Source organism: Pinus tabuliformis, chromosome 8 (assembly GCF_031772625.1).
Source record: "Pinus tabuliformis cultivar Carrire ecotype Pingquan chromosome 8, CPIR1, whole genome shotgun sequence".
Classification (NCBI taxonomy): domain Eukaryota; kingdom Viridiplantae; phylum Streptophyta; class Pinopsida; order Pinales; family Pinaceae; genus Pinus; species Pinus tabuliformis.
In genome coordinates, this window is record NC_142294.1 from 1,190,994,699 (window position 1) to 1,191,014,558 (window position 19,860).

General features: G+C 33.3%; 2 pseudogenes; one reads left to right on the forward strand and one right to left on the reverse strand.

The window, feature by feature from the left end:
• Nucleotides 1-5,469: 5,469 nt before the first annotated feature.
• On the reverse strand, nucleotides 5,470-7,037 carry LOC149239625 (putative carboxylesterase 12 pseudogene; annotated as a pseudogene).
• Nucleotides 7,038-10,052: 3,015 nt separating this feature from the next.
• On the forward strand, nucleotides 10,053-13,348 carry LOC149239626 (beta-xylosidase/alpha-L-arabinofuranosidase 1-like; annotated as a pseudogene).
• Nucleotides 13,349-19,860: the final 6,512 nt, after the last annotated feature.

The following is a 19,860-nucleotide window of genomic DNA, read 5'->3' on the forward strand; positions in this document are numbered from 1 at the left end:
ATTAAGTTCACTATGGAGCAGGAAGTGGATGGGCACATGCCCTTCCTCGATGTTCTCATTTCGAGGAATGATGACGATTCCTTCTCCCACCAAGTGTTTCGAAAGAAAACTCATACTGAGCATTATCTTCATGCCAGCTCTCATCATTTCCTCGCTCAGAAGATGGGTGTTCTCAACATGCTAGCTACTCATGCACTAAGGATATCTCATGAAAAGAGCCTTGACAAAGAGAAAGCTCATCTACTTAATGTTTTTGCAAATAATGGTTATAGTAGGCACCTCAGTTAGAAAACTTTCCTCAGAGCCAGCAAGAATTCATTGGTCGAGAAAGACCCTAAATAGCGAGTCTCAGGGGTTCATCTTCCTTTCATCCAAGGGACCACTAATAAAATTGCTAGAATTCTTATGAATCATAATGTTCCCTCAACCTTTAGACCCCTTAACACCATCCGCAGCTCCCTTAGATCGGTAAAAGACCCAGTTGACCACAAGGACATGAAAGGTGTCTATGTTATTCCATGTTCCTGTGGGACCCCATATGTTGGTGAGAGCGGTCGTTCTATTAATCAAAGAATTAATGAGCACTTAGCCAACATAAAACATGGGAGAAGTTAGTCTTCCACCCTGGCAAAACATGCGAAGAAGACTAAGCATCATGTATGCATTGAGGAGGCCCATGTTATTGCCAAGGTAGCGCATTTCCATCACCGAAAATTTAGGGAAGCCATAGAAATTGAAAAAAGGCCGAGAAACCTCAATAGAGATGGTGGCTGGAAAATTAGCAATTGTTGGATCCCTGCCCTTTCCTCCTAGCCACTTCCTTGCCCTTCCCCCCGTCCCCGGCCCACGTCTTTCTTGTTTCCCCCTCATCCCCTTGTTCGTTTGTTTTCCTGTTCTCCTTCTCGTTTCTTTATTTTAGTTCCTGTTGTTTAATTAAGAGGAATTTGCCTCTTCTCTATGTTATTAGATTCCTTAATCTTAATTAATGGTCCATTATTTAACTTATTAGGTTTAATAAACTTTTCTAATATATATATATATATATATATATATATATATATATATATATGCTTATTATTATATCAATTATTTATGTTTTTATTTGTTTAGTTTTAATAGTATATTAGTCTATTAATAGATTTTGGGAGTTAATTCTTACAATTTATTCTACTATATAACAAGAAACTAGCTTGAATAATAACTAATCAACTAATTATTTATATATTTATATTTAATTTTGAATATTTATATTTATACATTATTACATATTACATTATTGATTTAAGGTTTTCGATCTTACAATTATATAATATACATATATAATTATTTATTATTCCATATTATGATTTCAATTATCAAAGAAAAAATTTTATATGGTTTTTTCATATTAGATTAATAACTGATGTTTGTTTTATTAGTCTTGGTAGTTATTTCAAACAATTACATTTTTTGGAAATAAATATAACGAAATGATTCTCAGAATCCTTGATAGCCAACGTCGTGTGAAGGATATGAAAAACATTGGTAACTTTGGCACATCTTGGTTCCTTCCCTATCGCAGCATTGTCCACTTTATGTATTTATCCTCATAGCTCCTTATAGGGTAGTATTGCTCCTTGATGGCATCCTAGGATGAGTTCCAAGTGGGTGCGACTAAAAACAGTGAGTTTGTACTTTCATCCTTCTGCTCATAGTAGGTTTCCCACCAATCCTTGACGTGGGGGGCTGCTTTGAGAAGTGCAAAGGTGATCTTTTCCCGGCTGGAAAAATCATGAACAGAAAAATATCCTTCTAGCAGATTTAACCATTTATCTACAGCGTCTACATCTATCTGACCCTCAAATATGGGAATTTCAAAGTTAACTTGTACCTTAAAGGGTGTGGCACTTCCAGAGTAGCTGCCAGAAGTAGATGTGTCGCCCTTGGGTAGCCACTCAAGGATCTGGGCAAAGTTTTCCATCATCACGTTCCTTTCTCGCTCGAGGGCTTCTTCGAGAAATATTTTGATAGGATCTCCTGCCCCCTCGTCTTTCTTTTCATTCGCCATGGGAGGCCATCGAGATTTGTGAGGCTATTCTTGCGAAGGTTCGACCAGTTCAAGCCCTAACTCCTTATATCCTGACCTCGTTGGGGACATGCAAAGAAAAATAGAGAAAGAGCATACCACTCTGATACCACTGATCTGGATTTAAACAGGAACACCACAAATTATAGATATAACCATAAATAAAATGATGTAATAGAAATAACACTTCATTTCATTAATATCAAATATCGAAATATGCTTACAAACAGAATGGAAATAAGACTAGCTTGAGCGATGGTAGCTTATCTCTGAGAAGAGATGTGGCAGCTACATGCCTCTGAACTGTGTTACAATAAGGCTCGAGGGCCTTTTTATTATTGAACAATAAGAGAAAACCATAAACAACCAAAACCCTAACCTGAGGAGATGTAACACCAAGAGTTTATGGGCCCCATTGGGGTGAGTTGGACAGGCAACCTCCTCGGGTTGTGACTTGGTCATATTATCTCTATTGATGTGCATGATAACTCGTTAGAAAGATCTCTCTGAGGACTATGACAGAAAAGATGATTTAGACAAAAAAAAAATCGCTGGTAGATTGCCAAAAAAACGTCGTTTAGGGCCTCAAAACGGCTCAGAAAGTTTAGGACCCAAAAAACTGCTAAAAATAGTAAACTATGCTACAATTAAGGAAACTAAAAAACTAAAAGAGACAATGGTGGGGGTCCAAGTGGAATTGGCGGGTGGCCACCAACATCCACCTGGATCATATCAAAGGGGAGAATATAGATTGGGTGCATTTGTTAAGTACCGTAAATCCCATGGATTGTACAACAATACATGTGCCACATACTCCACAGGAAAATGGAGTAGCTAAAAGAAATAACAAAACCTTAGTGGAATGTGCAACAAGCAAGATGAAAGGCAAAAATCTTGTTAATTATTTTTAGGTTGCAGCTATTAGTTGTTGTTTATTTAAAAAATAGAAGTCCAACAAAATTTTTAAACCATAAGACTCTATTTGAAGCTCTTTATGGTTGTAAACCAGCTGTAAAGCATTTAAGAATATCTAGAAGCAAAGCCTTCTCTCATGTTCCAAAGAAGATAGGAGAAAACTTGGTGCAAAAGCTATCAAGTTATTTTTATTGGTCACTCTTTTGATCACAAGGCATACAAGATGTTTGATCCCTCTACACATAAATTATTTGCAACTACAGATGTTTTCTTTCATGAACACGCAGATGAACACCATATGAAGGATAGCTATGATGCATGGCATATTCCTTATTAGTTTGATGATGTCAAAGAAGAAGTTCATCACAAATAGGAGTGGAAACAAGAGGAAGAATCTAGTGATATGGACACCTCAAGTAGTGAAAGCACACCTAGAGGGGGAGACAAGTCACCATAAAGTAAGAGAATGGATAAAAGCATTGAACTACTAGGAAGGTCTTCATACCACATTCAACCACCTGTAAGATATAAAGACTATGTCTTGAAGACTAAAGTGATGAATTTCATAGAACCTTTGAAGTTTAAAGAAGCTAATGAACATGTATAATGGAAAAATGAAATGAAGGAAGAATATGATTCAATAATAAGAAATGATACTGAAGAATTAACTGAATTGCCCAAAAATAAAGTACCCATAGGATGCAAATGGTTGTTCAAACCCAAATTTAAAGTTGATGGGAGAGTGGATAAACACAAAGCTAGATTTGTTGTTAAAGGTTATTCACAAAAGGAGGGAATTTATTATGGTGAAACATTTGCACTTGTAGCTTAGTAAGTTAAATACAATCAGATTGATGATTTCTTTAGCCACAAAATATAAATGGAAACTTCATTAGCTAAATGTTAAGTTTGCCTTCTTGAATGGGGCATTAAGAGAAGAAGTATATCTTGTTTAGCCAGAAGGGCTTGTTAAAAAGGGTCAAGAACACCTTGTTTCTAAACTAAAGAAATATTTATATGGGCTGAAACAGGCACCAAGATCATGGCATGAAGAGATTGATTATTTCTTTCTTTAAAGGGGTTTTATGAAAATTCAAAGTGATCCTAATTTATATATCAAAACAGATTAGAAGGGCCATTTTGTTTTGATTTCCCTGTATGTTGATGATCCTAGAATAACAAGAAATGCTTCTATCGTGGCAAACCCTACAATGATGATGGCATAAGAGAGGTGGATGACAATTGTATCGTTAATTAGTGGGAAGCCTAAACTCTCTCACTACAACTAGGTTTAATATTGCATATTTAGGATGTTGGGTTAGTTCATGGCAAGGCCTCTTGAAAACCATTGGAAAGTAGCAAAGATGGTCCTTTGATATCTTAAGATGACTGTTAATTATGATATTAAATATAATGATGCTTTTGATGTTGAGTTGGCAAGTTATTTTGATTCATATTGGATCAGGAATCCTGATGAAAGAAGATCAACTTTAGGTTATGTATTCAGCATTGGATTCAGGATCATGGCATGAAACAACAACAAATAAGCAATTGTTTCTTATCATGATCTCAAGCATAATATAAAACTTTATGTAGTGCTACATGTGAAGCGGTTTGGTTCCGACGAATCCTTGAAGATGTTGGAGAAGTACATAAAACATAAAAAAAAGTATCATGTGTGACAATCAAATCTCCATCAAATTGGCCAACAATCTTGTGTACCATGCAATATCAAAACATATTGAGACTCATTACCATTTTGTCAGGGAAAAGATGCAGTCTAAAGAAATTACTCAAATTTATTGTAATACCAATGATAATGTAGTTGACATCTTTACAAAGACGATTGGAAAGGAAAAATATGAATCATTTAGAACTATGTTAGGTGTGTATAAAACACATTTCTCCATTAAGGGGGGAGACTTATAATAATGGAGAAATGTGGAGAATTCTAGATTATTTTATTGTTAGACTCTTCGAGTATCTCACTAACTTTGTGGGTTTTAATTACTTTATAGATCCTATTTATGAGGAGGTTTTTGAAACTCCTCAACCAATTTGCAATAATATAAATGTATATGTTTTCACATTGAATGAATCAATTTGTGAGTCTAGGTAGTCCTCAAGTTGAGCTTTTCCTAATTATGTGTATTTTTTCTTATGTGTCAAAGAAGGGGTGAACCAAAATGGCCCCTTAGAAACATATGCAATCCCATTTCTTTCCACTTGTAAGGATTCCCCCCTGATGCACAATGTTTTCTTCGGCACTATCACCTGCCAAGAAGACTGCACTGAAAATTGTGTGTGAAGTGAGCCACAAATCAATCAATTCAATAACACTGAAACACACATCATAATTAGCAGGGAGGCAATGCTTAGGAGCTCTTCGATACTCCATCAATATACAAATCACCTTGGCTTCTATAGCTGTCAAACTTTAGAATTTTGAGTGTCCTAAAAGTTTTTGATGATGCTAAATCCATTTCCACCATTAAAAAACAGTTCAAACACTCCAATATTCTGATTTTTTTTTTAAAAACCAAATCCAAATCCAAAATATAACATCCAAACTAATTTAGAGCTTACTTTATAACCTAAACAAGTAATTTGTTTATTCTTTTTACACTTTAAAGCAAAAACAATTAAATAACCCAAAGCCACATATCTAGGATTTGCGCTTTATACGGAAAGATTCTGTGAGCTGTTAGACTAGTCAGAGGAGAAATGCATGAAATCCGAAATGCGTTTCAACATGATGGGCGCATTCTCAGAATTGGGATTGATGAGATGGAAGACGTGGTCTTCGCCTTCTGTCATCACCAAATCAGAGTCTTTGCCTACCTTCTTTAAAGCTTCGTAGTACGAAACAGCGCGCTCTGTCACCAGATCCTTCTCTGCCACGAATATAACCATTCGTTCGTACACCAGAGTCGACAGATCAGGAGAACGGGGTCCCATTGGGTTAGAAAAGGGGTGGTCCCTATCGGCTCCTGCAGGGAGGACGATGCTCCATAGTGCATCCACCAACTTTTTGAAACCCTCCCCCGTGCCTTCGATTCGTTCTTCTGCGTCAAAGAAAGGGTGAACCAGAATGGCCCCTTGGAAACGCAGGCCATCCCAATTCCTTCCACTCGCAAGTATTCCCAACTGATGCACGATGTTGCCTCCCGCACTGTCACCTGCGACGAACACCTTGCTAAAATCTGCGTGCGAAGCGAGCCACGGTTCCACAGACACCCCATCCAGCACCTCTGCTTGACGGTCAAGCCATTCAAGAACACTGAAACAATCGTCATAAGCCGCAGGGAGGCGATGCTCAGGAGCTCTCCTGTACTCCACCGATATACAAATCACCTTGGCTTCTGTAGCCACTTTATTAAGATAGCTGTGATACACAGGTGAAGCAGCGGATTCGACGCAGAAACCCCCTCCGTGAACATAAACAAGCAGTGGCAATTTTTCTTTTCCATCAGTCACATGGAGACGAGGCAGGTAGAGACGGACGAAGACGCCTGTTTCGGCATCGATGACCACGTCTTTGGACGCCACTCCATGCAAATCATGAGATTCGAGCTCTGGTGAAGGGGGAACCGTACTCGCATCGGCCAAGCGATCAATACTTCCGTCTTCATAGATTCTTAGAAAACCAGGAATCTCAACAACGATAGATAAGCGCGACGACGACTCCATAGGTGTTGGGCTGTGGGCGACGGGCAAAAAAAAGTACACGCGGTCGAAAAAAATTCCCGCAGACACTGAGTTCCAATTTCGAAAGCCCGGGCACATTGTATTTAAAACTGCGGATACCATCGATTGTTGACCAGGGTTGCGGAATTGAAATGCCAAGTGGGCCAACAGACGTTGCGCAAAATCACTAAATTTAAAGGAGTTTTGGCAAAAAGCACAGGCATCGCCGGACTGCGACGCTCCTCGACTGATTCATGCACCAAAGAAGTATCGACAACGACAGTTCACTAATTGTCTAATCCACGTACGTATGCACTGACGTTGCGGTCGAAGGAGGTGGCTTTTTGGCTTTGTCAGATTGCCATATGATGTGGTTCTCGTGTTGTTTAAATTATATTTTTAAATGTAAAATTGAATTCAATGTACATATAAATATATTTGATGTACATATACATCCGTTGACTCTTATTATCTTGTACATATAAATACATGATACGCTAGATACACATGTATGATACACTAAATTGTGATGTTCTGGTTGATATTTGTTTTAATATTATTATTATTTTTTATTAGCTGAAGGCTAAGAAATTGTATAATGTTCACATACATCTTTACTTTTTCATCTCTCATTAAAATAAACAATAGGTCAACATCAAATTGCTTCCTAATTCCTACTTATCTTGCACATATAAATATATTACACACTAAATTGTGATGTTCTTGTTCATATTTGTTTTAATATTATTATATTTTTTTATTAGTTGAAGGCTAAAATTATGGACATCCATTTTAGTATTGATTTTATATTAATTATTTTTTTAACTAATATTTACATTTATTATATTATGTTAAATATGTTATTTTTTTTTTTTTGAATTATTATGGTAGGTGGATAGATTAAAGTGTTTTTAAGCAATTGCAAGTAAGACTCTAATTTTTTTAAGTTTTTGTTGAGTTTTTTAATTTTATGACTATATAAAGGTGGAGTAACCCATTTTTAAAGCCAAAAGAACTTTATAGAAAGGATTATTATTTACAAAGAAAAATATAATATATATATATATATATATATATATATATATATATAAAAACATTTGGTTGATATTTAATATAGTTAGAGCACAAGTAATATATATTTATAATAAATTATGATAAATGAATAGGTATATATTAATTGTTAATATATATTTTTAATATATAATTAGTGTTATTATATATTCTTAATTTATAATCTTAATTAACTAATATTAAGATATAAAATATCAATATATTATTTTTAATATCACTAATTAATTAATTAATTTATAATTTAATAATACTATAAATCAATGTTATAATATCAAGTAAGACCCTAATTGTTTTTGAGTGTTTGCTAAGTTTTCTGATATTATGATTGTATAAAGGTGGAATAACTAATTTTTAAAGCCAAAAGAACTTCATTTTTATAGAATTTTGAAGATTATTATTTAGCCAAAAAAAAATACAAAAAACCAAAAAATATTAAAGCATTTGGTTGATATTTAATATAGTTAGAACATACATAATATATATTTATAATAAATCATAATAAATTAGTAGGTATATTAATTATTAATATATATCCTTAATATATATCTTTAATATATAAATAGTGTTATTATATATCTTTAATTTATAATCTTCATTAACTAATATTAAGATATAAAATATCACTATATTAATTTTAATATCACTAATTAATTAATTTATAATTTAATAATACTATAAATCAATGTTATAATATCAAGTAAGACTCTAATCGTTTTTGAGTGTTTGCTAAGTTTTCTGATATTATGATTGTATAAAGGTGGAATAACTAATTTTTAAAGCCAGAAGAACTTCATTTTTATAGAATTTTGAAGATTATTATTTAGCAAAAAAAAAAAAAATACAAAAAACCAAAAAATATTAAAGCATTTGGTTGATATTTAATATAGTTAGAACATACATAATATATATTTATAATAAATCATAATAAATTAGTAGGTATATTGATTATTAATATATATCTTTAATATATAAATAGTGTTATTATATATCTTTAATTTATAATCTTCATTAACTAATATTAAGATATAAAAAATTACTACATTAATTTTAATATCACTAATTAATTAATTTATAATTTAATAATATTATAAATCCATATTATAATATCTTTGCTAAGTTTATGAAGGTATACATACTCTACACTTCTCTAGTTTTGAAACTGTGACTTCTTAGGAGGAAACACATGCTCTTAACCATTAGGCCCTCTCAAGTTGTATATTAATTATTATTGAGCCTAAAACACTCTCTATAGCTAAGTATGGGAGATGTAGTGTTGTAACATTATTTAAAAACAATAAAATAAAAATCATTTTAAAAAATAATAATTACCAAAAACTTTTCAACTTCTATGGGAGATATCGTGTTGTAACATTACATTTAAAAACAATAAAATAAAAATAACTTTAATCAATTAAAAAAATAATAATTACCAAAAACTTTTCAACTTCTGCCATTACATTTAAAAATAATAAAATAACACTTACATTAAAAAAAATGATAACCAATTTTTCTTTTCAAATTTGACAATAAATAAAATGTTTTCATTTCCACTTTAAATTTACATCTACTTTATATAGAGATAATGTTACTAAAAGTAAAAGCATTCTAAATTAGTCTATAATTGCTTCACTTTTTTTATTATTGTACAACCGAGGGGAGATGTTGTCCCCTAACATTACAGTTAAAAATAAATAGCAATTGCACCAGATGTTGCAAAGAAAACGCTGTAAGGCATAAATTCTAGAAGAGCAGTGACATATAAAAGATCAATGAAAATAAAAATTAGTAAACAAAATGCCATTCAAAGCTAGAAGATAAAGAGAAATAAATTTCTAGGTTCTTCCTATTCCAAATGAATTAGATTATTTTTTAGTTTTACAGGATTAACCATAGTCACATGAAATTGTAGTTGGAATTTTTAACTCTCAGGCATTCGTCACTATGTTTACAGTTTACTATTGAGTATAACCAATCTATTTCAACATGGATTGAACTTAGTAAAAATAAATATAACTGGAATTTCATGTGTAGGCGATATCAACAGAGGCTCGTGCAATGTATAAGACAGGATTGGCAGGATTGACATATTAGAGCCCTAATGTGAATGCATTTTGTGATCCTAGATGGGGAGGAGGTCAAGGATTAACCATAGTCATATGAATTAGTAGTTGGAATTTTTAACTCTCCAACAATCGTCACTATCGATATAGTTTACTACTGAGTATAACCAATCTATTTTAGCATGGATTGAACTTAGTAAAAATAAATATAACTGAAATTTCATGTGTAAGCGGTATCAACAAAGGCTCGTGCAATGTATAAGACAGGATTGGTAAGATTGACATATTGGAGCCCTAATTTGAATACATTTCGTGATCCTAGGTGGGGACAAGGTCAAGGATTAACCATAGTCACATGAATTTGCAGTTGGAATTTTTAACTCTCAGGCATTTGTCACTATGTTTACAATTTACTACTGAGTATAACCAATCTATTTTAGCATGGATTGAACTTAGTAAAAATAAATATAACTGGAATTTCATGTGTAGGGAGTATCAACATAGGCTCGTGCAATGTATAAGATAGGATTGGCAGGATTGACATATTGGAGCCCTAATCTGAATACATTTTGTGATCCTAGATGGCGACGAGGTCAAGGATTAAGAATAGTCACATGAATTTGTAGTTGGAATTTTTAACTCTCAAGCATTCGTCACTATGTTTATAGTTTAATATTGAGTATAACCAATCTATTTCAGCATGGATTGAACTTAGTAAAAACAAATATAACTGGACTTTCATGTGTAGGTGGTATCAATAGAGGCTCATGCAATGTATAAGATAGGATTGGTAGGATTGACATATTGGAGCCCTAATGTGAATAAATTTCATGATCCTAGATGGGGACAAGGTCAAGGATTAACCATAGTCACATGAATTTGTAGTTGGAATTTTTAACTCTCAGGCATTTGTCACTATGTTTATAGTTTACTACTTAGTATAACCAATCTATTTCAACATGGATTGAACTTAGTAAAAATAAATATAACCAAAATTTCATGTGTAGGCAGTATCAACAGAGGCTCATGCAATGTATAAGACATGATTGGCAGGATTGACATATTGGAGCCCTAATGTGAACACATTTCGTGATCCTAGATGGGGATGAGGTCAAGGGACACCAGGAGAGGATCCTTTACTTGTTATTCAATATGTCACCAACTATGTGAGGGGATTACAGTGAACAGATAGTCTGGATCCTAACAAATTAAAGGTTGTTGCATGCTACAAACATTACACTGCATATGATTTGGATAACTGGAATGGTGTTGATCGCTTCTAATTTGATGCCCAGATATATTAGTTGATTATATAGACCATGTTAGGATACTGATTCAAAATTCATATATCCATATGTTATATAATTTATGCTCATGGGGCCGATTTTGATCTTAAATCTGGAATGAAAAAATTAGGTTACACAATAGGAAGTAGAGAACACTTATAACCCAATGTTCAAGAACTGTGTGATTTATGGCCAGGGTGCAAGTGTCATGTGTTCTTACAATAAAGTTAATGGACTTCCATCTTGTGCATACCCAAAGCTTCTCAATGGAGTTATTAGAGGAGAATGGGGATTGAATAGGTGGTTTAGAGGCTTGTGAATGCCAATTTTTACTCCATAATAGTTGCTTAACGGTGTCTAATTTTTGCTAGAAAATAGTGTAGGGTTTTGATCAGTCGTTAAATTAGTTTATTTTTTGTTAAATTTTAGTATGTAGATACATAGTATCAGACTGTGATTCAGCAGAAGTTACGTACAACACCCAACATTGGACTTCGACTCCTGAGAGAGTAGTGGTAGATATCATGGAGTATGGTCAGTAGTATGCACAAATAGTAGAATGCTCTACTAAGTTATTGATTTGTAAGGAATAAGTGGTTGGGAACTAATTAATTATTCAAATATTGCTTATGTCTGATTGACAAGATTGGATGTCGACTGTGTAAATTTCCTTGCGGATTATGGAGAAGTAGTAGTGAAGGTTGGGAAGCTGAAGGAAGCCTTTATAAACACAACTCTACTCAACTCTTTCATTGTTCAGATTTTCCTGGGTTATTTGATGGAAATCCAGCAATGCATCCCTATGATAATCTTGAACCTTGGGATGTTTGTAGTGAACAACATCAACAGTATGCCTTGGAGAGTACATGATAAGGGATAGTTGTGTTAAAAAACAATAATGGAGCATTACCATTATCCCCGACCCAAATCGGATCATTGGATTTCATTGGACCTAATGCAGATGTCACCAATATTATGATTGGAAACTATGTAGGTAGTCCCAACGCTTAATTGAAACTTTCTCAGTACCCAAGCTATTCCATCAAATAATATTTTATTTTTCAGTTGGCTAAGCTTAGTGATACAACTTAATTATGTTTATTGGTCACCCACATTCTCATTGTGGGTTGTCTTGGGAGGTAGGGAATTTACTAATTTTCATCATGACAACTCATCCCATTATGATTTTGCTCATAATGTCTTGGTAACCTAGGCCCCTCCCCAAATTACCTCCTAAAAAGTACCTATTTCTTCATGGTTGCAGCTCACGTGCCAATTTTCAACATTGCAGTGCATCTAATTTTCAACACTACAATTCATGAGTAACCCAATTATAAGTTTTCTCATCCCAATCTTGGTAACTCGAGGCACTCTCCAACTCACCTTCTCAAATCTCTACAGGTATACCATGCAGATACTTAACATCTCTTCAAGGTTTAGGTAAATACACAAAAACTATACATAAGCCTGGCTGTGAAAATGTAGCTTGCCAGATCAATTCTATACCAATAACTGAGGCTTCCGAGGCAGCATCTCAACCAGATACCACAATGATAATCATAGGAGCAACCCAAACAGTAGAAGCAGAGGGACTTAGAGTGATCCTATTATTTCATGGACAACAAGAACAATTGGTATTAGACACAATAGATGCAATAAGAGGAACAATGATACTAGTAGTAATCTTAGGGGGGCAATGGAAATTTCATTTGCCAGAGATAATCCAAAGATATGCAACATTATGTGGGCGGGATATCCGGGCCAAGCTAGAGGAGATGCATTAGCTGACATAATTTTTGGTCACCTCAATCTAGGTATATTGACATGCCTATATTGACCTTTCTATACTAGCATACATTCATCTTAACCTCAAATCCATAAATTCATATTATACTCAAATCTATTGAATCCCAAGAAGTTTCGAATTCCCAAAGATGTCAATTACAATGTTTTTGGAACCAATTCTGTGAAAATATTATAATAATTGTCATAACTACTAGCATGATGAAATGGTCAAATTCCTTCTTGAATTTTACATAGGTAGGAGATTTCCTATAACATTGTATCCTGAATAATTTGCAATAAAAGTACCCATGACAAACATGAACATGTGTCGTGATCCTGCAACTGGTTACCTAGATTGGACTTACAGATTTTACACAGGGAAATCAGTGTACCCATTCGGCTATGGACTGAGTTACTCAACTTTCTCTCATTCTCTTGTCCACGATAGGGAAAACATTAAGAATGGAAATTTATCTTAAAGTTTAGAAACTTTGGCGAATATTATTAGCCCTTATATGTAAATTACTAAATATTTACTGATATCTTCGTAAAAATATTCAGATTTATAATGATTTTATATATAGACTCTATATAACTTTTGTGATATTTAAGGTAAAATTATTTTATACTATAAAATTTTGGCGAATTACTTTTAGAAAAACTGCAAATTTGCGAATATTTTTTTTCCAAAAAACATGGAAATTTAGCCCACCTACGAATATTAGCCCTTAAAATTTTCCTTGGTCTATGCACCAAAGTTGGTTTCATTCTCCTTTCATGAAAGCCTACTTAAACCATACCATGGAATGAATAATTCCTATGCTTCGGTCAAAGTGGAGAACATTGAGTGCTAGTGACTGCTCTTTGATATTCATGCGGACGTGCATAACATTGGTTGTAGAGATGGAGATCGTGTTGTGATCCTGTTTTCCAATCCTCTTTCTATTCATGGAACTCCACAAAAGTTCTTGATGGGCTTCAAAAAAGTTCATGTTTGTGTAGGAGGCATAGAAAGAGTGTATTTAAGAATTGATGTGAGCAAACATTTGAGTATTGTGGATCAAAGCAGTGTGAAGAAATTTATTTTGGGTTCTCACCTTCTTCATGTTGGTGATACCAAGCATGCCCTTCATGTTGAAATTTAATGAATATATATTTCAAAATAATAATATCCTACGTGGATTATTTTAGATCAAAGATCAAAGTGAAATTATTGAGCAATAACTCCTAAAAATTAGGTGTGGTTGTTTTGTTGTATTTTAATAGTTTGGAAGCTTGTGCAGGGTTGGGCTAGTGGAAGTTGATGGTGCTTCTTTGTTTTCTCAGCTTGGAAGTATGCAAGGAGTTTTGACACCACTATAATTGAAAACAATTTTGTAGTTTTGAATGTAAGTGGAAATATGCAAGAGTTTTATTTCCACTCTAATTGAAAAAACGGTTTGCTAGTTTTTTTAAACAAAAAGAAAGTACCATTAGTATTGGTTTACTATTAACAAACCAATGTTCCTGATATTTGTGATATAATGCATCTTTATGAAGTCATTTGAGAAAAAATTTGTGATGAACTATGTTTTCCCTAAATGTAATGCAAGATGTTTGTTTTTCTCCTTCATCAATAAATGAAAAAAAAAATGTCTAATTTCACCCCCATTTCATGATGGAAATCCCCTTTCTTTGATGCTTTTCAATTATTTTTGAAGTAATATTAGCTGAAATCATATTGTGTACTTAGTAATACCTTTATCTCTTAAGTTTTATAAGGTTGGATCCATCCTTTTTCAATCATTTTTTTAAGATAACAGTGAATGAAATGCTTGATTAGTGTACCGTTTAAAAATACCTTTAATGTTGGAGTTTTATAATATTGATTTGATCTATATTTAATAAATGGGAATTGTCTTCAAATTTTTAAAAAGAGAGGAATGCTAGGCCTCAATATCTACAAGGTGAGGAGCAAGGTACATGGGATAGTTGAAGGGAATTGACAACATCTAGTGGGCACTATGTTTCACATACTTGCTGAAAAGAATAAAATATGAAGAGACAAAAATTGCACCCACTATCTTCATCCCCTGCATCCACATCATGGCTTTCATTGTGACAATAAGATGTACAGGATTCAAGGTTCCAAAAGAAGGGTATGGTTGTGATGTTACCCTGTGAAGCAAAACTGGTTCAATTTCTTCTCTTTCATTTCCTTCATGTTAGCAGTTGTTTGTAAGTATGCAAAATAAAGGGTTGCATCATGTGATGTATTCTTTCACTCACATGGAAAAAAGAAGGCACCAATTCCTACCATGGAGAGGCAACTCATGTTGGTTGGGTGTAAATTCAACAATAGAAGGTGCAATGGAACTTCAAATTTCACATACAGGATAGAAGAAAGACTCAAAATTGTAATATGGTAATTAGAACATGAACGAAAGCAATGAACACAATAAAAATAACCAGTAAAATTGATATAGATTGATTACCCTCTTTCCCAAGTTGGAATGTAAGAGTTTCAAATATGTACCCAGCCTTGATGGGCATTACGGTGAAATTTGGACTGAATGAGGTGTAGATTCAAATCTTATGGGAACAAATTCTATTTGCAATGATAAATTTCAATGGTTGGAACAAATTGTATTTGCAAAGGAAAACCTAGGCAATATTTCTGGTGTGTATTCTAAGATCCTAAGATCAAACAACAGTGGAGTAATTTTTGAAATCTAAAAACTGATTTTCATTTTCATAGACATGAATATGCCTTGTTACTGAAAGTAAATATTTATCTTATACATTGATGGCATCCCTCAAAACCATCCAAACGCACTTTAGAACAATTTTGAGTCTCACAAATTTCGTAACCCTGAACAACAGGTATATGCATCTTGGTATTGAGCCTTGCTTTATCAACCTCTTTGCAAATATATGAGAAAAATTTGGTTGTGCCCTTGTGGAAATGAAGTATTGTCCCACTCGCACAATTTAAAACTCCCTAGCCAAAAATTATTGATTTCTTTAGTTTAATCCAATTATGCACCATGTGTGAATCCACTTGGAATTCATGAATACTCAGTAGTTATCATGCAGACACATAAGTTATAACTTAGAAAGCAAATATATTGGCACATACACACTAAAACTTGAATAATTTTACTATTTTGACAACATAATATATAAATGTACATTCAAAATAAAGGTTCCTTTCATAGAATTCTATGCGCTTCACTCCAAGTTTTAGAATTACAACACATTGCCCACCCATTCAATTCAACCATGTCCACTTATATCTCCTATAGAGAAATGTTTAGTTCAATCCCTCCTGCACATTTGTATGCTTCCCAAACTTCCATCCAATACATAGGCACACAAAATTGTATATGTTTTATTTAACTATCATGCCAACATTTTACACAATGATGACTTCTTAAACTCTTCCACTACTGCAATGCTAAATATTTTGAATCGTGAAAAAAATTATAGGTTTAACTCTTTATGACAAAAAATTACTTGGAACAATTTCAAGCTGAAGTATGAGATTTCAAAACAAACTTACCATAAATAAAAGGTCACAAATTCTAGAGAGGAAAAATACAAGAAAAATGGTGGAAGCGAGATGTGGAAAGACAATAATATGATTGTAAATTATCCTAATTAGTAAGACACTTACAGTCAGTGGCCATCCCTCTAAAGGCAATGTAGTTTTCCCTCGATTGACACTTAACAATTGCAAAAGTGTGGAGTATTAAATAGTATCTTTAAATAAAAAAATATCAATTTATACTTCACAGATATCAACATTATAAATTTCACATATAAGTAGTCCTTAGTTGGAGACAAATTACCAAACTTGGGCTCAATAAACTTGGTTTTTAAATGTCAGCGCCAGGGAATCCACTCATGTCACTCTTGTTATCCTGTAGCATCACATACCTTGTTGAAGTTGAAATTTTTGCTACGGAACCAATGTTTTACAAAATAAATAACATAAGTAAATGAAATTGAGACACATTGATCAACTACATCATCACACAGAGTTGTCAATTAAGAACTTGTACCTAATGCAAAGTAGTTGAAATGTTTCCAGTTGTATTGTGTTAAACTTTCTTGTATGTAAAATATGGGATCATGAGAGAACGATTGATTTCAGGCAATCAGATTATAGTAGCCACTTGAATAAAGTTTTTTGACATAACATTTTCCACAAAAATAGATATTCCCATATGTGTATGCCTACTTCCCTAACCAACCATCTATGACCCCTTTCCAAGGAAGGGGAGTAACAAAGAGAATGATGCACTCAACAAAATATCATTCCCAAAAGGTTCTGGCATTGTATTTTTAGAAGTGATTTTTCACACAGCCCCACATTCAAAGCAAGATTAAGTATATCTATTTTATGTATTTCTCTTCTACAATCACTTTTCATATTATAAGGAAATAAATTATCTTCGCTTCATAGATTATATGAAACCATAAAAAATATTTGGCTCAAAAGTATCAGTTACCAGTGTTCATTCTTGAAAAAAGGATAGATGATTTCTATACATCTTCATGTTAAATAAAAAAGATGTTTCTCTATATTCCATTTCTAATTTTCTTGCCGCATTTCCAAGTGTTTTTTTCTTAAGTGTTTGGTACGCTATGGGATGGCTTCATATGTTTATTTACTCATATTCTCCTCTATCGTACAACTAGAAAATGTCGCATATTGGCCATAAGGTTAAAAGCACCATGTCATTGATCCTTTTAATAAGAGACCTTGTAGACTTGTGGTCAAGCTTTAAAAACTATAAATTTGGAAGAAGGATTCACTTTTCAATAGTAAATTGAATTAAAATTGGACTCCATATCCTATTTCCACTCATATTTGAGTTCTTGACTGGTTAAATTTTATTTGATCTTGCACTGTCTCTCTCGCCACCAACGAGCTTTACAACCCTTCCTCACTTTGGCTTAGGTATTTCATCACCATTTTCTTTCCATCTTAGCTCTATACCTCTATAAGAGGTAATGGGTTTCTAATTTGATATTTGTGTGACAAGAAAATGAGAATATCAGTTTCTGTTATACAATTTGTCTATAAAAACATTTTTTTTTAGCTTAGACAATATGAATACCATTCTATAACCGTGACTTGAATGGATTAATTATCCAGTTTTGCTTTGATGATTTCATAGTTAACTTTTATCACAACAAAGATATTAACTCACAGATGTTAAGTGTCACAAGTATAAATTTTCTGTTTTTAAGTGTGAAGTATAGAATTTCCTTAAATTTTAAAATTTTGAAGCATTAATAAATTTAAAAATATTAAACTCTACCCTTCAAAGTCAAATGAATCTATGTACGTTTCTCAGAAGGGTACACCTTGAAGTGAGATTTCACAAAACTTTCGAATACAAATTTATAAAAATATATGGACAATGCTTCCAATATCTAGATATCAATATGAGCCCATTAATACAAAACCATCAATGGAAAAGTTTCATAGCAGGGAAAGGGGGTTAGAATATATGTTGTGTGTGATATAGGTTACAATGATTAAGGCTTGAGAAATTTGACAAACAAATCTGCAACATCCTTTACATTAGACCATCCATGCACTTTAGTGTTGACAATATCACAGTTCTTGTGAAAAAATTCCACAAAGGGTATCTGCCAAAATGTTAATCAACACCACACCTTCATGAGAATTTGTCCAACCTTAATATCGTGGAAAGAAACATGGGGAAACAAGAATTTGGTTTAATGGTCTCACTTACTTTTTTTGGGTAAAATATGATCTTCATGCCTTAACTTCAAAGAAAGGCAGGAACTCCACTTCTATCTCCCAGATAAATAAATTGTGTTTTATCAACTGAATCCCCTTCTAAGGACTTTTGCATCATCTCATCTATTATTTTTCCCTGCAACATATAACATAATATCACCATGCAATATTTCTAAAACAATTATTTGCACCCAGAGAGGAAAAGTGAGATGAATGATCCATCAACTCTTTGGGTGTTTGTGTGTATTCTTTGGTTGCATTTTCCATTGAGTACAAACCATAGAAGCATAAATCCATCTAATCCCCGATCCAAATTCTTTGTCTCAGATTCATACAAATAATCCTAAAGAATAAATATCATAACTTTGTATGTGCATATCATACCTTTACATCATAAGTTATAGATCCAAAGATACATATGAAAATATATGTTGTTATTCTAGAGCATTAAGCATATAAGACCCCAGTTTAGATGGGTGTTTTCTAATGTGTAACAACATAGAAGAATGAATATCTTGCACATATTAGGAGGGAAGAGGTTGTATCCATGAGGAGGGTCTTCAATAAACAAATGAAAAGGTTGAATCCTCAATCTCCCCTTATCATCAACAAATGTTGAATTTGTCTTAATCTCAATGAAGTATTGGAGTAAGTATTGGGGTTGAAGTATAGTCTTTATGAACAACATATTAGAATCCCTCATGATTTGAGGATCATATCTGCAACATCACAACAACCAAATAATGTTTGATTACAATAAAATAAGAATTCTTTAATGAAATCTTATAAACTAAAAAGGAGAGAGAGCCACGATATCTCCACTCACCCCATGGATAAGCCTAAATTTGATTTCTCTTATCGTTTATGCATACAAAGGAATCATCTTCAAACTCTATTCAATGTCACTTATCATATTTCCCTGGTCATGCAACTCTCCCATCATTATATCCTTCACCTACAAACCAACATATTAATTGGAGAAAAACTCAAGAATTCTTCTATATGCTAATGGAGGGCACTTTTTGTAAACCTGACTACTTGAGGATTCTAATGAGTACCTGTTGGTATGAATATAACCAAACACATAACAAAACTGACCACAAGTTGCAGTAATACATGAACCAATAAAAACTAAATCTTACATTACATAATGATAAACATACGAATAGTAATTAGTTACCATGAGAATATCCCATGGAAAAGTGGTGAGCAGAGTCTGGAAGAGTGGTGTGG